General features: G+C 32.2%; 1 protein-coding gene across 2 annotated transcripts in view; it reads left to right on the top strand.

Moving 5' to 3' along the window:
- Nucleotides 1-466: 466 nt before the first annotated feature.
- LOC113521262 (tyrosine-protein kinase Src64B) overlaps nucleotides 467-20,853 on the top strand; it is a 70,527-nt gene continuing 50,140 nt past the window's right edge. Inside the window, exons 1-2 of one of the 2 annotated variants that reach the window (XM_052894042.1) lie at nucleotides 467-783; nucleotides 14,325-14,390. The gene's annotated coding sequence lies outside the window, so the exon portion shown is untranslated. The remainder of the gene's footprint in view (nucleotides 784-14,324; nucleotides 14,391-20,853) is intronic. The other variant, XM_026906748.3, reaches the window with a different exon arrangement.

The raw sequence follows: 20,853 nt of genomic DNA on the forward strand, positions 1-20,853 counted from the left end.
GAACTTTTAAAACATTTGATACGTCACTTCTTTATAAGCTCTTGCAAGTAAAACGTTTATTATTGGAAACTGGCCGATACAGATAATTTAAAGCTTTTAACCCTCATTATTGTTCAAAAGATTTATTATCGGTAGCTTCTATCCTTCCCATTGTTTATTTTCGTTGCCTGTTTTGTCAATACACATCTGTTTTGGTCGCGCTTCATTGTCAGTAGCTAAAATAATAGATTTATTGTACAATTCGGTTAACTTTAAGTACTTTTTATTTAACGAATGATGATTACTCCTCTTATTACATTTCAACATCGAAAGGTCGTTCATCTTTTCTTCAAATAAATCGTTCCTATATTGTCAGCTTTGTGTACATTCGTTATCATATCACCGACAGTGACACAAGGCTAGTTCGACGCCTCTCTGTAGCGACGTGCGCGCCCCCTGCTGCGTTCCCCCGCCCCGTTCCCCGGTTAGCGGCTTACTGATGCAGTCTCCACTCAACTGTTGAGGGGTTTACACGTTTTCTATCGAAAAAAAAGCTTCTCGTGTTCGAGCTTTGTCTACCTTTTATGCAATTATGTGCCATCTGTTCACCAGTAATTTTAATATTTCTTGTCTATAAATAGGTTATAATTAGTGAATCTATGCCCAATTATTCGTAGTGTATTTTATCTGAACAGTGGTTATAAAGATTTCTGTTGTGCTTATATCTATTATTCAAACTAAGTTCGTGACAGTGCCTAAATTTCGGGATGTTTTTAAGACATTAGGACCTTAGAGATTTTAAAGGTAAAAATGAATTTTCTTATTAAAATTTTAATTTGTTAGTGCACTAACCTTTCATATCGATTTATTGCTTTATTATATCAATTATCTTATTCGTTATACCCTTATTGTTCCCATTGCCTGCATGTGAATCCTTAACATTCTTGACTTAGATGTCAAATTTAAACAACAAAATCCACTGTAATCTCTGTCATGCCTAATTTTGACAGAATCAAATAAAAGGATTCCTTCAAAGTTGTTAGTGATTGATTAAGTTGAAATTTAGTTTTATGATGGTGCCGCTTGTGATGACATAAATATTTAATTATCCCACGATGCCATGAACGGAGGGTGAAATAGGATAGAAATGCAAGAAAGAGACAACATCAGTCATACAGTTTTCGAGGGGTTGCCAGCTCTGTATAGCCGGTGGTAGGGGTATGCGAGTATGCTATAGGGATTTTCGTTTGAATGTGATGTATATTACCTACCTATTATTGTAAGTAAGGAGAATTTGAAAAGGGTTTCCGCTGTTTGTTTATCATTATTGTTGCAAATTTTGCAAAAAAATAATGAATACATATAGTATTCAGTATTTTTTATTATTGGGCTGTTTTAACAATAAATGTTTTACTGTGGATTTTGTGTCTATTACAATAATTTTGTTAAGATATTTTTTTTTTATTTTCTCTTTATCGAGAATTATTATTGTTACAAAGGTAATGCATTAATATATGTTTCTTATCTGGTAGCATATCTTTATTTTAAGATTAAAGAGTTTAAAGTACCACTTCTATATCTTATTTTAAGAATTGAATATTCAATTTTCGAAATCTGTAAATTGTAAATTTTATCAAATAAAGTAATACAATTTAATCTTGGAAATTAATCTCTTATACAAATTTATGTAGATATAAGATATTACCAACAAATTGTTTTTATTAATATAGCTCTAAGTGGTTTTGATAATTAATTGCGTAAATCTGATATAATTTAATAGATAAATAGATGTTGTGGCCGATTCTAAAGCGCCATTCTCTAAGACTTAAGATTTTAATTTGATATAACATACTGTGACTTTTTTTTTATACAACTTAGAATGGCAAACAAGCTGATGGCCCACCTGATGGAAAATGGTAACTGCCGCCTATAGACCTGAGCAGTACCATGGACATAACAGAGTATACTGTTTCGCCCATGATATCCCCCATGCGTTGCCATTCCTGAGGACTCCAGTGTTATTCCTCTGTACCCTGTAAATACACGCCATATCTCACTCTTCAAACCGAAACACAGCCATGTAAACACAACTGCTTCACGGTAGAAACACGAATGGGACAGAGGTACCCAAGCAATCGACTTTTGTACAAAGTCTCCCTCTGGTATAGTGGTATATAATGGTGATATCACCATTTAAGGAATAACGAGATTTTATTCAGAACCACCTTCCTAAAAATCTACTTTAAGTAAGGTTTTTAGTGGTCCCTAACGGAATCATCATCATCATATCAACTATTATGGTCCCCTCTTAAAACATCACCAAAGGTCTAACTGCGGTTGCCAACCCGTCTGCCATGCGTGGCAAGTACTAGTAAAGACTCCCACTTGACAATCCTATGTTCAGCCGTCGACAATTAATGGCTGATATGGTATGGTATATAAACCGTCGACTGTCCACTGTTGAACATAGGCCTTCCCCATAAAGGGAATTTTGCAAGTACTTGCCACGCTTGAATAAAATACTTTCACCAAACTACCAATGAAAAATATTAATATTAGATACAGGTTAGAGAATAGTGCCCAAAAAACAGTAATATGTATTTCTAAAAAAAAATATTACGAGATTTAAGGGTATTGGATTTTAAAATAATTTTATAGAATGCATGTATCCTACCAAACTCTGAATGAAGCATTTGACCATTTGAAACATGTTGGAACTTGACCGTATCAGTATAGACGGGCTTGATATTTTTTGTGGTAGTATCGTACGTGATATATTTCGGTAAATATTAAATACGTTCTTACGTTAAATTTTAATGGTGCCAACTAATTTTTCAAAGGCAATTAAGTATACTAAGCAGCACATAGAAAGTAAGAGGTTCATCATAACTTTTGTTACTTCACTTTCTCATGAAACAATACTTTCTTTTTACACATCCGATGTGGCTGCGAGAGACTACGTGTGGAGATTGCTGCATTAATTTTCGATTATTCCTCTATTTTTAGAGCATTTCAATTCAATTTACAGTTTGGCGGCCATTAAACAAAATTATTTTGCAGTCTTATACTCGCATTTATTATGTGCCAAGCCAGTGTAATTTTTTTTTATCTATACGTATCTTTCTAGAGTTTTAGAAATCGGATTACACTAATTGAATGTCGATGTTATATCTAATCTTGATATCAAATCTATATTTGTTTTGGGGACTTAATTGTTTATTAAATTATTGGTTTTTTTATCTATTACTTTTATTTACTTGTTTTCTTAGATTTCCTTGTAATCTATGGAATTTTAATTATTATTGGCTGTATCCCGTGGCTTAATCTATGTGAATTAGTATATAAATTATTCTATGTATTAGGTTAGAATTTAATCTACCTGCGTACTAAATTTCATTCAAATCCTTTTAGTATTTTTTGCTTGAAAGAGTAACAATCATGTATCCATCCATCCATCGTCTAACAAACTCACATTTATTATATTAATAGGATTTTTAACTTTAAGTATTTATAGCTATACAGTTGACTCTTGTTAACAAATTAACTTTGTAGAGGTCACTACTCAATTTGACTACGATATCATCATGATGTATAACGGTTCTTTAATGCAGGTCACTCATATTTGATAAAAGAGGGCTAAGTTGTTAAAAAGAGTTACAAAATTTATTTCTAAACGATTGTAACCTAATTTGTCCAATGATGCTTTTATATTAGTTAAATACATTAGTGATATGGTGAAATCCGGTTGTCCCATCTACAATAGAATTAATTCGCTTTATTGTCTGGAGAGGGCGATCACTTATAGTTAATATAGAGGACAGTGAACTATACAGTCGTTCAGTTCCGATTTATAACAACGTTATCGTTTGTAAGTAAATATAACAAGATTATATGTGTATATGTTAGATCTATTACAATATTTTTCATATCATAATGTGTTTTTTTTTTAAATATTCATAATTTCTTATGTCAGTTAGAGATGTAGAACTTGTATTAAGAAAATAATATACGACCCAAAATGCATACAGTATGAATCACTGGTTCGAACTGATATTAGTCATACTGCTTGAATGTACTTGTATTAACTTAATTATGATGTAGGAAATAACAGTAAAATAATAAAAAGGAATAGGACGTAAATATTTTTTTTATTCTCTTTCCATCGCATGGTGTGGTGGAATGTTGTCAAATAGATCCTACGTTTTTTAATGGGTGATAATGGAATGGTAATGCCACCCGCGTTATCGGTATACACCGGCGGGGCACTAGTGAAGGATGATAGGTGAGGATGAAGCAGGTCAGTTAGCCCATCGTGACGAATTCAATAAGAATTGTTCACGATGGTCTCCAGGGGGAACCACGTGGAGGTCGACCTAATAGGGCATATTGCTAACAATGGGGCTGTCAAACTCCATTGCTAACAATCCCTTTCCCCCGTACAAAGAGTATTAAATACTTAATTTACAAACTAATATGGGAATTTTATTGGATATAATGACTATTGTAAATACCAAATAATATGGCATTTAAATATTATATAACTGTCATATAAGTAAATCTTTTAAATTCGAATGTATGCTACAAACATCTACCAGTAACACCCATTGACAAGTAGGTATGAGCCAGCTATCGGTGTGTTCAACCATATTTGAGTGAACTCAATGATCCACCATGTTGTCATTTTGATCAGCTGAAATTATTTTAACACTATATTTGAAATTAAAGTTTTATCTCAAAAGCATATAATGATACCTTGTTTTTCAAAATTTAAATAGGCTATTGATATATTCACATTATTAATTGCTATATACAACGTTTTCCGTTTCAATATTTTTTAATGAGTACCTAATTTTATCTCACTCGTTCCAAAAGTAACGTATGCATTTAGGTTAACGATGTTTATTCTAAATACAAATGGATCTAACTTTTCGTTTGTACATATAAATATGGTTGATTGATTACAGTTTCTTGTTTGTAGGTCACTTATTCGTGAATGAGTGCATATTACATTCTTTGTTTGTCGGCATACGTCTTCTAGTTCATGTTTTATTCATATGGCAGATTCTCAGTTCTCGAGCATATTTAAACATTCTTTTAATTACATCTAGAAAATGAACATCTAACAATCGGATTAGAGGCCGGTGACCTGTCTGCGGTTGGCTATTGAATCAGTGTTTGTCATTAATATTTATAGGTTGCGCACTCTTCCACCAAGCGCTTCGGGGAAGTAGACACCTGAAAGTGTTTGTCCATTATACCATCCGCCTACTTACTGCTTGACGTGTTAATTACAACCATAAAAGTTTCATAAATATTGTGTTTTTCCGTACATATATGGATACTTTATTCCCGGGCTGACAAATATAATGACTTTATCTTAGTACCCTCTACATATCTTTACAAAAGCTGTATGTGTTTTTGCAAATATTTGTACAAATATTTAAACATTGGATGATTTTTTTTTTTTGTTACTGTGTTAATTTTTTTTTTCATCCAAGAACCACTATTATTTGTATATTATGTGTATTTAAATTTAAAATTGAGTACGTAGTTCATGTGTATAGATTATATGATTAGTTTGTATATTAGGTACGATAACATTATTTTTTCTTTAAGTGTTTTTTTTTTTACTTCTCGAATCGAGTTGGTAGAGAATGGCAATAATGCCATTAATTTAAAATAAGTTAAGCCTGCTTTTTAATTGGTCAAGGAAATTTACATAATTAAATAAATATTTGTACATTGGTACAAGCTGTCGGCGCTATTAAACACTTTCTGCAGACAGTAATGTCTGCATATTATATATAACATTGGTGTATGCCGCGCAATATCGTATCGTGTAACGGAATGAGGCCAGTATTCAACGAATACGCCTCACGAGATAGTCTCTCGTTCGATTCTTAGTCACCATTTCCTGTTCACATCACATAATACATTATTATTTTATCACACATCGATATTGTATTGAAACTAATTATTTGGTGTTCAATCAAGACACAAATTTGAGTAGCCTTGAGTATAATTTATTTACATTATATTTTAAAGGGAATAAGCAAGACAATATTATATTGTAAGTTTTGAGATTAAAGAGAACTTTTTCTATTCACGAATATTACAAATTCGTTTATTTTCTACAAACCATATGAGAACGCGAATGAACGGACGTGGGACGTTAGTAACTTGTTGCGAAACTTGCTGTAGAACCTTCCACGAATAAGTCTGACCCTCTGTACGCTGTCAGAATGGCTAATCTTGACATTAATGCTGCCTCGTGTAAGTAGACATGCACACATACACTCATCACATCGTAATCGAGCACAAAGTTATCGGAGATTTCTGAGAGAATCAACAAAATGAACCCAAGCAGCAATATTGAAGGCAGTTTATTATAAGAATTGGTTTATTAAGTAAGTACTTTTGCAATCGGGTCTATGTTTAAATGAAATACGAATACCAGAATCAATGTCGCCACCTTGTCATTCATATTATGATGATGTCAAGGTTTGCAGATATTGATCTCCTGTCAGTATCAGCATACACATCAATAACTGTTATAGCAATCTGGCAATACGTCATAGTAGTTCTGTGCAGGCAATCTAATGATGAAGACTTTAAGATAAGACAATGCAATTTTGTTACACGCGACGTGTTTAACAACCTGTAATGACAGCTTGCAATAAATAATCGTTACTATTTACGATTACCTGTTTTACTCGATTTTGCCTGCATGAATTAGAATAAGAAGTATAATCTTTGAGCTTTATGAATTACATACAGCCATTTAATCGTGATTGAGTTATAAACATTCAAATATCTTTACAAATTCACATAATATTAGTAAAATGATTTTTAATATATAAGACTGTAAAACTATTTGCAATATAGAATTCTATTTCTACTCTCTGCATTGTATATTTAAATACATTGCATGCAAGCAATGCAAGTCAAAGTTCAAGACAATTTTGAGGTAATCTTGCTGCGTGTAAATAATTGCAATTAAGGTAATTTTAGTCGTGACTTGTGTTCATAGTCTGTACCTCTGTACAGGAAAGGTTTTTTCATCACATCAACACGGACGGAAGCATCGGTGCTGATAGGTAGCTCACGAGAGGAGATTACCACTATTAAAACACTTGTTGATTGTGGCTTAGTGATGAGTTTCGGAACTCAAAGCAATTACCGTGTAGTAATCGACGTAAACACCGTAATGTGGAGGTCATCGGACATATTGACGTTAAAATACATACTCATTTGTCATTATGTAATTATTTCCATCATAATCAAGTTGATATGCATCGTTTTAATGCTATTATTGGATTATATTTTACTAATTCTCGTAATAAAATATTTGTTACAATTATTGAAGCGACAGTAATTCTATTATATACTACGTAAAATAAAATCAGTCCACATAGATTGATTTTGTTTTTGTTAGATTCTGAAAGATTGAATCGTTTTTGCTTAAGTCGTCTTTGCCTTTTGTCTTTGATTTGCCTTCTAACTCGTCTGTAAATTTATCCACCAAAAATAAAATTGCCAGGGTTTGATTACTTTTAATGATCGTATCCGGTAAATTTGTATCACTATGGGATTTCTTAAGGTACAATATGGTATTTCCAATGTGTTTTATTGACATTTAAAGGTTAATGACATTCATTTTGTAATAAAATTGTTAAGTGGAACAAGTCACGACATATTTATAATTATAACAATAAAGTTTGCAAATGTAGCGACTATTTATTACTATACTTCTGAAAAGTTTGTACCGTACACGAATGTCCAATATTTTTAGAAATTGAGAAAAAGGAAAAAGCACGAAGCTGTTTTCTTATTGTTCGCTTATTTTTAAATCAAGTCTGGAATGGTTTTAACGGAGAAAAGCTTTCAACACTGTGTAATGTCGCTTATATATTTAGTATATACGTACAACTCATCTATTATTTTATGTTAGAATAATTATTAGGTTCCATATAACGAAATTTTAAGCACTAGGTAAATATTGTATATATGTTACCAATATTTACCTAATGCTGAAATTTTGTTAATTTAATCAATAACGAAAACCTATACGAGTATGTTATCGTAACTAAATTTATAATATTGCTTGTTAAACACACTATTAATTACAGAATATTAGATAAACAATTATCAAGTTTCAAGAACATTTGTACAATGTCATTACATTGTTCGTGGTTCCTAAGTCATTTCATTTCTATTCTTCTTTTGTATATAATCCACCTACGTTACTACTTAAGGTTAATCTTCTTCGTTGACAGTGTGGCAGGTACCTACATCTTCGCAGAATTAATCCTCTCCAACTCTGTTAATGTTAATCCGTGATTGGAGACGCAATACGACATATATCAAGCCCTAAGTTAAATTCAATTAACGTTCCTCACATAGTCATTAGTTAATCTGCCCTATCACTGTGTGGTAATAAAACACTAGTTTATACGGGATTACCAGATGATTGTACACTATATGCGGGTTACAATATTACCCATTAAATTACTATTTTCACTCTGTTATTGTTTTGATAAACCGTCGATCGTAACGTATGTTTTTGAGCTTCTATCTAAATCATCGTTACCATTTCTACTTTCAAAACGCCTGTTGATTCATTTGCTTACAGAGGCGTTTTAAGAGTCGTTTTTACGTTATAGACGCCATAAAATTGAACTTGTAAGCACACTTCATGACTAATAACTATGCGTGATCGTGCGACCATCGATTTATGACTAAAAGCATTGACCTCTCGTATCTAACTTTACAATTAAAATAATAATTATGCTGCTTGCTAAATATAGACTAATTTGTTCATTAACTACCTATCCGTTGAGTACTTACACGTGTGGTAAACAATTTATATGATGTTAAACTTTGATTTAGGCTCACGGACTCTTATTGTAGCTGTTAAAAGTGTTATACCATTACGCGTGTCTCGAAACTCAACGACCGGAACTTGGTAACGTTAAACTGTTGTTTTAAATCGTACCCTATCAACTGCAGCATTAAAATAGCTCGGGTAATTTACATCATGCATCGAGGACCGTTAGCTAAGAAGCTTACTATGCCATACATCATTTTCTTAACATCAAAGAGTTCGACGTGATCCTACCCATTAAACGTTAGCTAAGGAACTGAATGAATGTTATTTAATTAACATTCACTGTTACGATGATAGAAATGGAGAAACTACACGATTGAAATCTCAAGAATAGTTCAAATTTCTAAATATAGTAATTCGTGGGGCGAGGACGTCCCCTGATATATTTAAGAGTTGATTTCGAGACTTATTTTGAATGTATTATCGTTAGTCGTAACATCTTTATCTGGAACTGTAATACTCGTATTTGTAAGCAGTAAAACTGACTAGGCCTCAACGGTACCTTGATAAAACACCATAAACTTTGAATGGCATTGCGTCCCCGATGTTTGTGGTGCGCTGACCTCGCTTCAAGTGGCAGTTAACCAAAACGAACTATCACGTCTTCATCCATCCGTCCGTTTATTCATGATAGAGTGAATCGATTCGATTTTAAAGTAGTTGCTCAAACTTTATACATCAATTCACGTTAGTGAAAAGTACAAAAACATCCACCTCTACTGGTTTTAAACAATGCTCAGTGTACGATTGTCTTGGTTGTGTTTACTATGAAGTTGCAGAATCTTGCGATAGAACTTTTGTACAATTGTATCTTTCACTACAAAAGCTGATAGATGACAAAAGCTAATAAGTAAGACCAGGTACATTTGTTTTTGTGTATTAATTCAATAACAACATTTTATTTACATTTGACCATATATTCATATGTGGAGCTACCACTTCACATATTTTTAGGCGAGTTCAATAAGCTGGATTTTCTTAGTTCGCCTGTATTTTTGTATGTAACATACTTAGTATTAACAATTTTAAAATCATTTTCTGTATTTTAAGTATACTGCCATGTTGGTTTCGTCTAAATTTTGTTACAATTAAAACTTTTGCCTTTTGCCGAGAAAAATCTTAAGTTATACTCATTCTAATGAGATTATACACATGTTAAATCTATTTAAAACGCTAGCACGTCACATGATGTAATTGTGGCAGAGAATGAAAAAAAAATTGATACTATTATTTTCCCGCGACCACATCCACGCTGTATCGACCGTTATATCATTCTCATGGGAATTGTGGTACTACATACATTCTTACTGGAACTTTACACCCCATAATGCAGAAAATGATAATTACATCAATTAATATATTTATGAAATTTAGTGCTTATTAAACAATAAGTAATGCAGATATTATTATTTTGGAATAAGTACCTTCATAAACATACCTATTGATCAAACCTTGAATAGGAATGAACGAAGATTGAAATTTAGATAGATAACATTCTTTCAAATTACACTTTTAAATCAATTTGAAAAAAAATTCAAACGATTTGAAAACTTCAGAATTGAGACTATAGAATATTAAATATGTAGTTACTACGTAACCCTGTCGACGAATTCGGCAGTTAGACAAGTTACTTTGCATAAATATCTCTAGTTTGATACTCAGTCACGCTTCACGCTAATTTAAAATTCTAAGCGAATTAAAAAAAAAAATTGAACATATTTTTACATACAAAGCTGTATTTCAAAATCTTAAAATTTTATCCTCTCTTAGTAGCTAGATCCAATGGGATTTTCAAATTTCAAATATTTTTTTAATCTGTTTCTACTTTCTATATCAAGGAACTTCTGAACTTGTGTGTCGGTATGCCTCGTCTTAAAGACTAAGGTCCTTAGCATTTCTAGTTTGTTTTAAAGTCAAGGAATTTATCTATTTATCAAGTGAAAACGGAACACTATTTGGCTTAATATTACTAAAAATACAGATGTTGTTATTATATAAACTTATTAAATATTAGTAGTAAGATTCTTAAATCACAATTATTGATCCATTTACCATTATAATATTAATATTATCACTGTAACATATTTAAACTACAGTTATATTTTTTAAGAATAAAAAAAGACATTATTCGTGTTAATTCTATCGATTTAAAAATATTACTTAACTAATTGTATTTTGCGTGAACCTTTATTAATTCTTAGTAGCCGCATGCAAATTACCGAACACTGATTACATTTAGCTAATTATAGATTGACTTATGAAATAAACTGATCTTGGAGACTTGGAGGTTATAGAAATCGTTGGTTCTATTATTACTAAAGAGCTATTTGCAGAGAAAACATGATTAAAACGCACTAACGACACGTTTTCAATATTTATCCCTGACTTGTTATAAATAGATTGCGTTTTGGAAACGAAGGTTTGAAAATGTTCTCATTTGTTTCATATTCGATTAATATTTAATTCAATATTAATAATATTATTTTATTAAAAAGAAAAATAATTCGTTCTGAAATTAAAAAAGTTCTGGTTCAAATAAAGACGATTTCTCTTTATTATAGATTGAAATAGGTACGAGTATATTAGGTACAAACTGTATTCGCTCGCGTGAATTAGGATAAATAATATCCTATTTAGAACGTGTTCCACTTATATATTAAATTTCTTTCAAATCCTTTCAGTCGTGAGTGACATATGTCTTTACAAAGTTTCCATAATATTAGTAGAATGTAAAGTCTAAGTAAAGCCTTAGAAGAATTATATTATCTGGAGTGGATATCATATTAATATTATTATGGCTTTTCACCTATTCAAATTGTAAATCATTGCTGCAAATATTTGTCCTTTATAATCGGATTATCCACTATTAACTTGATTTTTGAATATCAATAATAAGCACAATAGACTTAGACTTATTAAACTGGCAGCATGGTACAGTAATATTTTTGACGTCAAAAATATAAACATACCGTTAGTTTAACTGTTCTGTAAATACTGTTGATAGAATTAATTAACTCGAGTGACAGCCCCAGACACAATCCCTGCTAGTCGTGCCACCTTGTTTCGAATGTGCTTGATACTATAGATTACCAAAATGTAGTCTACTTGGCATACATTACCGAGTATATTTTTTAATAGATCTTCATTATAATTAGCATTGTAACAACTTTTAAAATTGGATTAGAAAATGTCTTAACCTAATGTTAAAATTGGTATATAACTATTATAGATCTCTTTACTACTGCCTTCAAAAGATTCTAGTTTAACTTATCATGAGCTCGCTTGCTAGATAACTTTGTACAGATTTTGTTTTATTCAGTTTTACGCTCCTTTTCTTCCAATATAAGACTGTATTTAGAACACAAAAAAAATATTTAAATAAAGTTGATAAAGATGACTCCACAACCGGTTATGTCGTTTCGTTACATAGGTAACCAGCATTTTGTCCGCTCACATCGATCGTGGCTTATGATGACTCACAAAATTACCCTAAACAGCTACAATATTCTATACCTTATGTTTTTATAGCACGTGAGGTAAGTTGTTCAATTGTAAGTTGATTAAATTCTATACACGCGACTCCGTGTGTATTAAATTCATTGTCAAATTCTTCTCAATTGTATCCTTATGTCTGGGAATCTTGTCGGACAAAATAGTTCATTTTTTTTTTACAACACAGGGGGCAAACGAGCATGCGGCTCACCTGATGGTAAGTGACTACCGCCGCCCATGATCACCCACAACACCAGCGGCATCGCAGGTGTGCTGCCGGCCTTTTAAAAAGGAATATACTCTTTTCTTGAAGGTTATGTTGTCGTATCGGTTCGGAAATACTGCTGCTGGACTTACAATTATTGAAACCTCTTTTTTTAAACTATCATGGACATCCCCTTGTAGCATGGAAGAGGAAGCCTGCTTATTTTTAGTACCTGTTTAATTTGGTCTGACCAATTATTAATTGTTACTTGGATTTAATAACTGCGACCAAAAATTAATTTTTAGAATTTGCTTAACTTTTTCAAGTTATGTGGATGCTAAAGAATGAAGTTACTTTTGAGATGAATTAGTGCACAATTTTGTCTTTTAATTACAGATGTCTTTCTTAGGATATCTATTTCTACTTTATAAAAATAAAAAATACTGATGTTTTTACTACTCATACTTTAGAAATACTTAATAAATTGCCATAGCTAATCTTGATTAAGTTAATCACAGCATTTTTGGTTATTTGTATTTCTGCTTTTTCCTGGCCATTTAAACAAAGAATACATTGATACATTTTGTAATATACTAATTGTAGGTATTTAGTAGCTTCTCTCGAAATCTAACTATTATGTAGCACTTGCTTTAATACCAAATCTCAAGCTTCTACAGACGATATTACACGACTTTTTGTAAAGACATTTTAGGCCCGTAATCATTATCTACTTGGTATTGATCTAAAACTAAATTTTGTAGTATACAGTAAATCTAGTCAGTCAATAAATCCCAAATTAAACGATATTGTACGTGAAATTGGAAAACTTTCCTTAATTAACATGAGTCGAAATATATTAAGTCGTTCGGTTGGGCAAGTTATTCAGTCTCATAAATGATTTTGCTGGCTTTTGAATAGTTATATCTTTTCCCCTTTCCGCAACACCCTATATACCGATTCAATTAATAAAAAAATAACCCATTAACCCACTTACTAAGTGAATTTCGTAAGATTAATTAAACCTTATGTTGTAGTCTTAAGGTTTAGTTTTATTATGTTTTGTACAAAATGGAATCAATGCAAGTATCGGAATTAGAACGCAGGTGTTTTGTACATTCGTTACTATCATGGGAATCGTTAAGTATTCAATAACTATTAACCATAGCTTTTCAACCGACTTTAAAATGAAGAAGGTTCTCAGTTCGATTGTATTTTTTTATATTTGTTACCTCATAACTCCGTCAGTTGTAAACCGATTTAAAAGATTCTTTATTTTTTATTTGAAAGGATATATTTACAAATTCGTCTCATAGAAATTTCATCATATTTAATTAAATATAATAGTTTAGTTTTTACATCAAAATAACTGGTTTTGCCACAATTGAAGTACATTTTTTTGGCACACAATCTTATCTTACGCACCTTGGTGCATACTTGGAAATCACTAACCATGAATGTGAGGGGGGAAAGAGATTGTTAGTAATGGAGACTGAGAATCCCATTGCTAGCATTATACCCAACCAGGTCTACCTCGCGGTTCCCCCTGGAAACTATCATGGTTAATTTCTGATGAATTCATCACGATGGGCTAACTGGCCTGTTTTAATTCTCATCTATCACCCTTCACTGGTGCTCCGTCATACCATACCATTTTCATCCATCTAAAAAAAAAACCATGAATGTGATTGTAATTTTTTATTCCCCAAATATGATGAATTATTTTTCATATTAATATTCCATTATTTTCTTTATGCTTTACAGGTACGAGTCATCTAACCACTGAAAACGTGGATTGATAAGATTAGCATTAAAGACAAAACCAAAATAGTAAGTATTTATTATAGACTACCTATTTATTCATACCAAAAAAAAATGTTTATCGACTTAAAGTGTAAGTAAATTATTTTAATAGTAAATGAATCTCTATAATAATAAGTTAGAGTAACAAACAAGCTGACGGTCCATCTTATGGAAAGTGGTAACTGTCACCTATAGACATAAATGGTACTATGAAAATAACAGAGTAGACTGTATCGCCTATGATACACCACATGCGTTGCCATTCTTGAGGACTAAAGTGTTATCCCTCTGTACCCTGAAATTTCATTATCATATCCCACCCGTCAACTCGAAACACAACTGTTTTATGGTAGAAACAGGAATGGAACAGAGGTTCTCCTAAACAGACGACTTTTATACAAAGTCATTCTTTTTTTTTTTTTTTTTTTACAACACAGGGGGCAAACGAGCATGCGGCTCACCTGATGGTAAGTGACTACCGCCGCCCATGGTCACCCACAACACCTACGGCATTGCAGGTGTGCTGCCGGCCTTTTAAAAAGGAATATGCTCTTTTCTTGAAGGTTATGTTGTCGTATCGGTTCGGAAATACTGCTGCTGGAAGTTGATTCCAAAGAGTGGTTGTGCGTGGGAGAAAGTGCCTTGAAAAACGCATTCTGTGGTAACGTAGGTGCGGGGTTGTAAAAAAATATTACTCTTTGTAAATATTACACCCAAGGCCCATAGGGGATTAGTACTGCCCTTAAATATATGCACCCATCTGGTATAACTAAGACACAGGGAGAGAGAAAGATAAGAACAGAATAAATGCCTATATGTGCTTAATAATATTGTAATAATGTGGCTATATCCACTATGGTTTTGTGGCAAACCACTAATGCAGTTATGTAATTCGTATTATTATTTTGATCTAAATATCAATATAAATAATATTTTAAATTTATTAAAACGTTTTATTTTGTCCATTGATAATATATACGTTAATTGAGAATCCTATTGCTAACAATATACCCAACCAGGTCGACCTACTCGCGGTTCTCCCTGGAAACTATCATGGTTAATCTATCATCCTTCACTGGTGCCCCGCCGGTGTATACCAATAGCGCGGGTGGGGTTGCCATTACATTATCATCCATTAAATAAATAAATAAATAAAATATATATATATATATATATATATATATATATATATATATATATATATATATATATATATATATATATATATATATATATACAAAAACGTTCGCTATATTTTATCCTGGTGCGTTCTTCATTCCATATAATTAATACGTGTGTACCAAGTCTCATAGTGATTTGTTAAGCCGTTAAGGTGCTAACATGTAAAAAACAAATTCACTTTCACGTTTATAATATTAGTAATAATTATATTTTTTTATTTTGAATATTATTTTTACTATTAAGTATATAGATCAAAATAATATTATAGGTATAAAATAAAATTTTGTTTTCAAAATTTTTAAATCTGTTTATTTCTCGTGTGTTAATCATTGCATACGTCACGGTTTTAGTTACATGTTAGTGAATATCGTGATATAACTTTCTAACTTACTGTTAGCCGTGAAAGTTATGTCATATTAATATACATTCAAGTAACTTTAGAAACTGTAATTAAATCACGCTTCAGTTAATATTAATTTAGATTTACAATATTATCCATGACTTATGTGGCTTCATTATAAATTGTTACTTGATACCCGGTTTAAATTATATAAGCCGGGTCGTGAAAATAACATACTGGATCCACTAACTGAATCATTTATGTTTGTGATTCCTCGGTAAATTTAAACAAATTTAAAAAATGTACAAATTTAAGAATACAAATAATATTCTTAAATTTGTAAATTTTATAAATTGTAAATAATATTTAATGCCTTCCTCTTCTAAATAAAGACTTAAGAAACCTCTTTTTTGAAATCGCTTCATAATGATGAATTCAAACTATATTTTCAGAACTTATCCGAGGAAATAAACAGATACATATTTTAATCTAAGAAAAAAAGTAATTTAAAGAAAAACTTAAATACATATTTTGATTAAATTAAATTTATATAATGTCTACATTCAAACTAGTTTTAAAATTGTTTAAATTAATTAAAGTTACATCGTTCAGTTAGAATATAAATTGAACACAATATTAAAATATCTCGTACAATACTCTGTAAAGATATTTTAAAATTGTCTCTAATTGAAATTCTTACATTTGCATTCGTTGAACTTAAGTAGCGGAGTGGGAAAAATAACCTCAATTTGTTTTAACAGAATTACTTGTACAATGATCATGTATATTTTAATAGTACCTATAATATTGTTAGAATGAAACTCAAGAACTTGAAAGCGAATTCAATTTCTTTTCTTCAATTCCATAGATGTAGATGGTTCTAGAGGACTTGTTTGGAAACAATGAAGTGACTTATTTATGATTTCATGGTGACATCGAATAACTATATCTTTTAGAATAGTTTCGCTTGCGTACATACCATAGTGAAGTTATAAGTTTTAAATATAAAATTAAATAGATACTTTAACTGTAAAAACTGGATTGACTTACGTACATTATATTTTCGAGAATACTCGATTAATTTTGGAACCATTCGGGATCCTTAACCCTCAATATGATTCATGCTCGACGTGCCGAGGTGGGGTGTCAGATTTACGCTCGCGTTGCCATTTTGCTTTTGTTATTTTTTAATATTTGCCTTCAGTGATAACTTATTAGGACTCTTATTTCATAAAATAAAATTGACAGATTCGAACCTACGTCTCTGCTATATGGGTACGAGTTTATTCCCAGTTATAATACCACAAATTTTTACATACAATTTTTTAACATATTTTTTTTTAATTTAATTTAAATTATCCTATTAATATTATTATTATCTGACGATTTACTTACCTGGAAGCAAGCACCCATTACACGGTTGTGTAGTGTTGGTGAAAAAATATACATAAACGCGAAAATTTATAAGATGTGTGGATGCATGTTTGTTACTCTTTAACGCAAAATCTACTGAATGGAATTGAAAGAAATTTAGTACACGGATAGTTTATATCTTAACTTAGCACATAGGGTATTTCACACGAGCGAAGCCACGGGATACAGCTAGTAAATAATAATAATTTACAACAAAAATTTAAAAAATTATATATGGCATTTATTGGTTTTATTAAAAAATTCACATATAAATTTTTAAATAACTACCATGTACAGATATCGTCTAATTATAATTTTATTTATTAATAAAATGAAAAGTAAATTTGTTTGTTTGTTACATCTAAGCGCCTTTACGGCTCAACCAATCATCATGATACTTGATATACACGTATTATATACGATGGAGACTAATTTTTATTCCGGGCAATAAATATGACCTAGTCACGCGGACGAAGTCATGATAATAAGCTAGTAAGTATTTAATTCAACCTTGTATAAAACACTTTTTTGTCCGTAATAAACTTCGGGATTGCCCGATTAGTTTCTGGCTCGGTTCGGTTTCTTTAGATAAGAGCCCGTATTCATTAGCACAATTTACGGCTGTGTCGCTAGTAATACTGGCAACCCTGAAGTTAATCCTTTTTAATATATACAGAAATGCGAAAGTGAATTTGTTTGTTTGTTGCTTCTTGACGTTTTACTGGCTCAGTCGATCGTTACAAATTTTTTCATACCAATATTATACAAAAAGGAACATATTATTGGCTATTTTTTTTTTATTTATTTACAAACTATTTATCTTATTTATATTTATCTTATTTACTGATGGAGTTATGAGGTAAACATAAAAATATAAAAAAATTCAACCCAATCGAGAACTTTCTTCTTTTTGAATAAATAATAATTGTAAAATTTGACTGATAGAGAATGACTACAATAATGCTGTAAGTATATATCAGGTATGCAGTAGGTTTTCCCAAGAGACTACAATACGGGGTTCTTCAAAAGGGGGTAAAGAGGTTTCTTCAGGGTCGGCAACGCGCGCGTAATACCTCTGGTATTGCAGGCGTTCATAGGCTACGGTAACCGCTTACCATCAGATGGGCCGTATGCTTGTTTGCCACCTCAGTGGTGTATATATACGAGGTTTGTCCGGAAAGTACGTATAAAAGTTTTTTAAAAATTTTATTTTACAATTATTCAGGTAAATCAATTTTATCCCCTTCAAAGTACTCCCCCTGTGACATAATGCACTTGTGCCAACGCCGTTTCCACTGTGAGAAGGCTCCTTGAAAGTCCTCTGGTTGTAGGTTTCTCAGCTGCCCCGTCGTAGCTTTTTTTATCTCATTTATGTCCCCCAAATGCCGCCCCCGAAGTACCAATTTGGTTTTTGGGAACAAGAAGAAGTCACACGGGGCCAAATCCGGCGAATAGGGGGGTGTTCGGTCACCGTAATGGAATTTTTACTCAAAAACTCACGGACAACAAGAGAGGTGTGGGCAGGGGCATTGTCGTGGTGAAGAATCCAACGCCCCTCTCGCGCCAATTCTGGACGAACTCGTGCCACACGAGCTTTGAGGCGTCTGAGCACATCGACGTAGAATTTTCCATCAACTGTCTGGCCTGGAGGGACGAATTCTTGATGGACAACCCCCCGAACATCGAAAAAAACAATCAACATTGTCTTGACATTTGAGCGGGATTTTCTTGATTTTTTTGTTCGTGGTTCCCCGGATGTCTTCCACTCTTTGCTTTATTCTTGCCGAGTTTACTTGATTACGACGCGCTGCTCTTCAACGGAAGCGGGCTCCATGCCGACGGGGTTTCGTTAGAGGTAACTTCACAGATGGCGTGACAAGCCATCGCACCGCACGGCGGTCAGACCAGAACTGTAGCATTGTTAGGGACATAAGGAAGGGGTCCTGCGCTTACCTGGCCTCCCCACTCCTCTTTCTCGCATTCCAGAACACTTTTATACGAACTTTCCGGACAGACCTCGTATATATATGTAGTCCGACTTTTTACATCATTTTATAGGTCAATAAAGTTTAAATAAATAATTATAATATAATATGTCTCTTGTAACATAATATTTTCCATATTTATAATTAAACTCTAATATTTTTGTTGGACTAAAATTAATTTGTTTATTTTCTAAAATTAATGTGTTATGTATTTAAATATTCTATTCTTATTTAAATGGTACTCATATAATCCTTATGAGTCATCTGTTCAATAAACAATGTACATTATTTATTGAATAAATACATACATTATTATGCATGAAATAGGCGAAATCATACAAAAAAGCATCAAATTAAATTGAATACTACTATACTATACATACATACATATATTATAATATACATATACTAATAATATTAAATGTCTACCCTCACACTTTACACAGTACAAGAGTATTTACATTCAATGTTATTTTTTTAATGGGTGATAATGGAATGGCAACCCCACCCGCGCTATCGGTATACACCAACGAGGTACCAGTGAAGGATGATAGCTAAGGATGAAGCAGGTCAGTTAGTCCATCGTGACGAATTTAACAAGAATTGTTCACGATGGTTTCCAGGGGGAACCACGTGGAGGTCGACCTAATAGGGCATATTGCTAGCAATGGGGCTGTCAAACTCCATTGCTAACAATCCCTCCCCCCCCCCCCCCCCATTCGATGTTATTGTAATTACTTAATCCAACAATACATATATGCACAATTTGATAAATCCAAAGCAAATCGTTTACTTTTGAAACGATAGATCACTATGAATATTTCTCTTTTTTTATGTTTTCTAAGATCGATTATTTCGCATATTTAAACGCAATGAGTTGAAAATTTTTAGTATTTAAAGACACATTTACTAAACTATGTGTTTATTTACAATGTTTTCTTGTTTTTTTTTTTTTTTTTTAAATTTCAAACATGCAGAGCTATACTTTCACGCGACAGTGGCGACACGGCATACTATTATTAAGATACTACCTACTATCTAACATAATACCTTCTTACTAGGATAAGGGATTGTTAGTAATGCGGACTACTAGTCTCATTGCTAGCAGAGTACACTCTGTCAGGTCGACTTCCACGTGGTCCCCTCTGGAAACCAATGTGCTGCATTCCAGGAGCATTCATCACGATGAGCTAACTGACCTGCCTTTTTATCCTCACCTATCATCCCTCAGTGGTACCTCGCCAGTGTATACCGTTTGCACAGGCGCGTATACCATTACATTATCATCCATTAACAAATACCTACTTAATATTACAACATACAAACTTTTAATAAAGGTGTTTACGTGTTTAAAAATGTCTATTAAACTTAAATGGCTAAAAGTATAAAGTATAATAATTTTAAAGAAATTTGTTTGGATTAGTTATACAAATAAATAATATTGGGATAAAGAATAGTTTTATCTTAATTCAAGCGAGCAAAGTTACGGGATACAGCTAGTTATTAATAAATAAATAAGAAGTTCAGTGACTCTTCTAGCGAGACCTAACGAAGTGTTGGCAACAGTCAT

This window comes from Galleria mellonella, unplaced genomic scaffold, assembly GCF_026898425.1.
Source record: "Galleria mellonella isolate WM207_F2 unplaced genomic scaffold, CSIRO_AGI_GalMel_v1 utg19, whole genome shotgun sequence".
Lineage (NCBI taxonomy): Eukaryota > Metazoa > Arthropoda > Insecta > Lepidoptera > Pyralidae > Galleria > Galleria mellonella.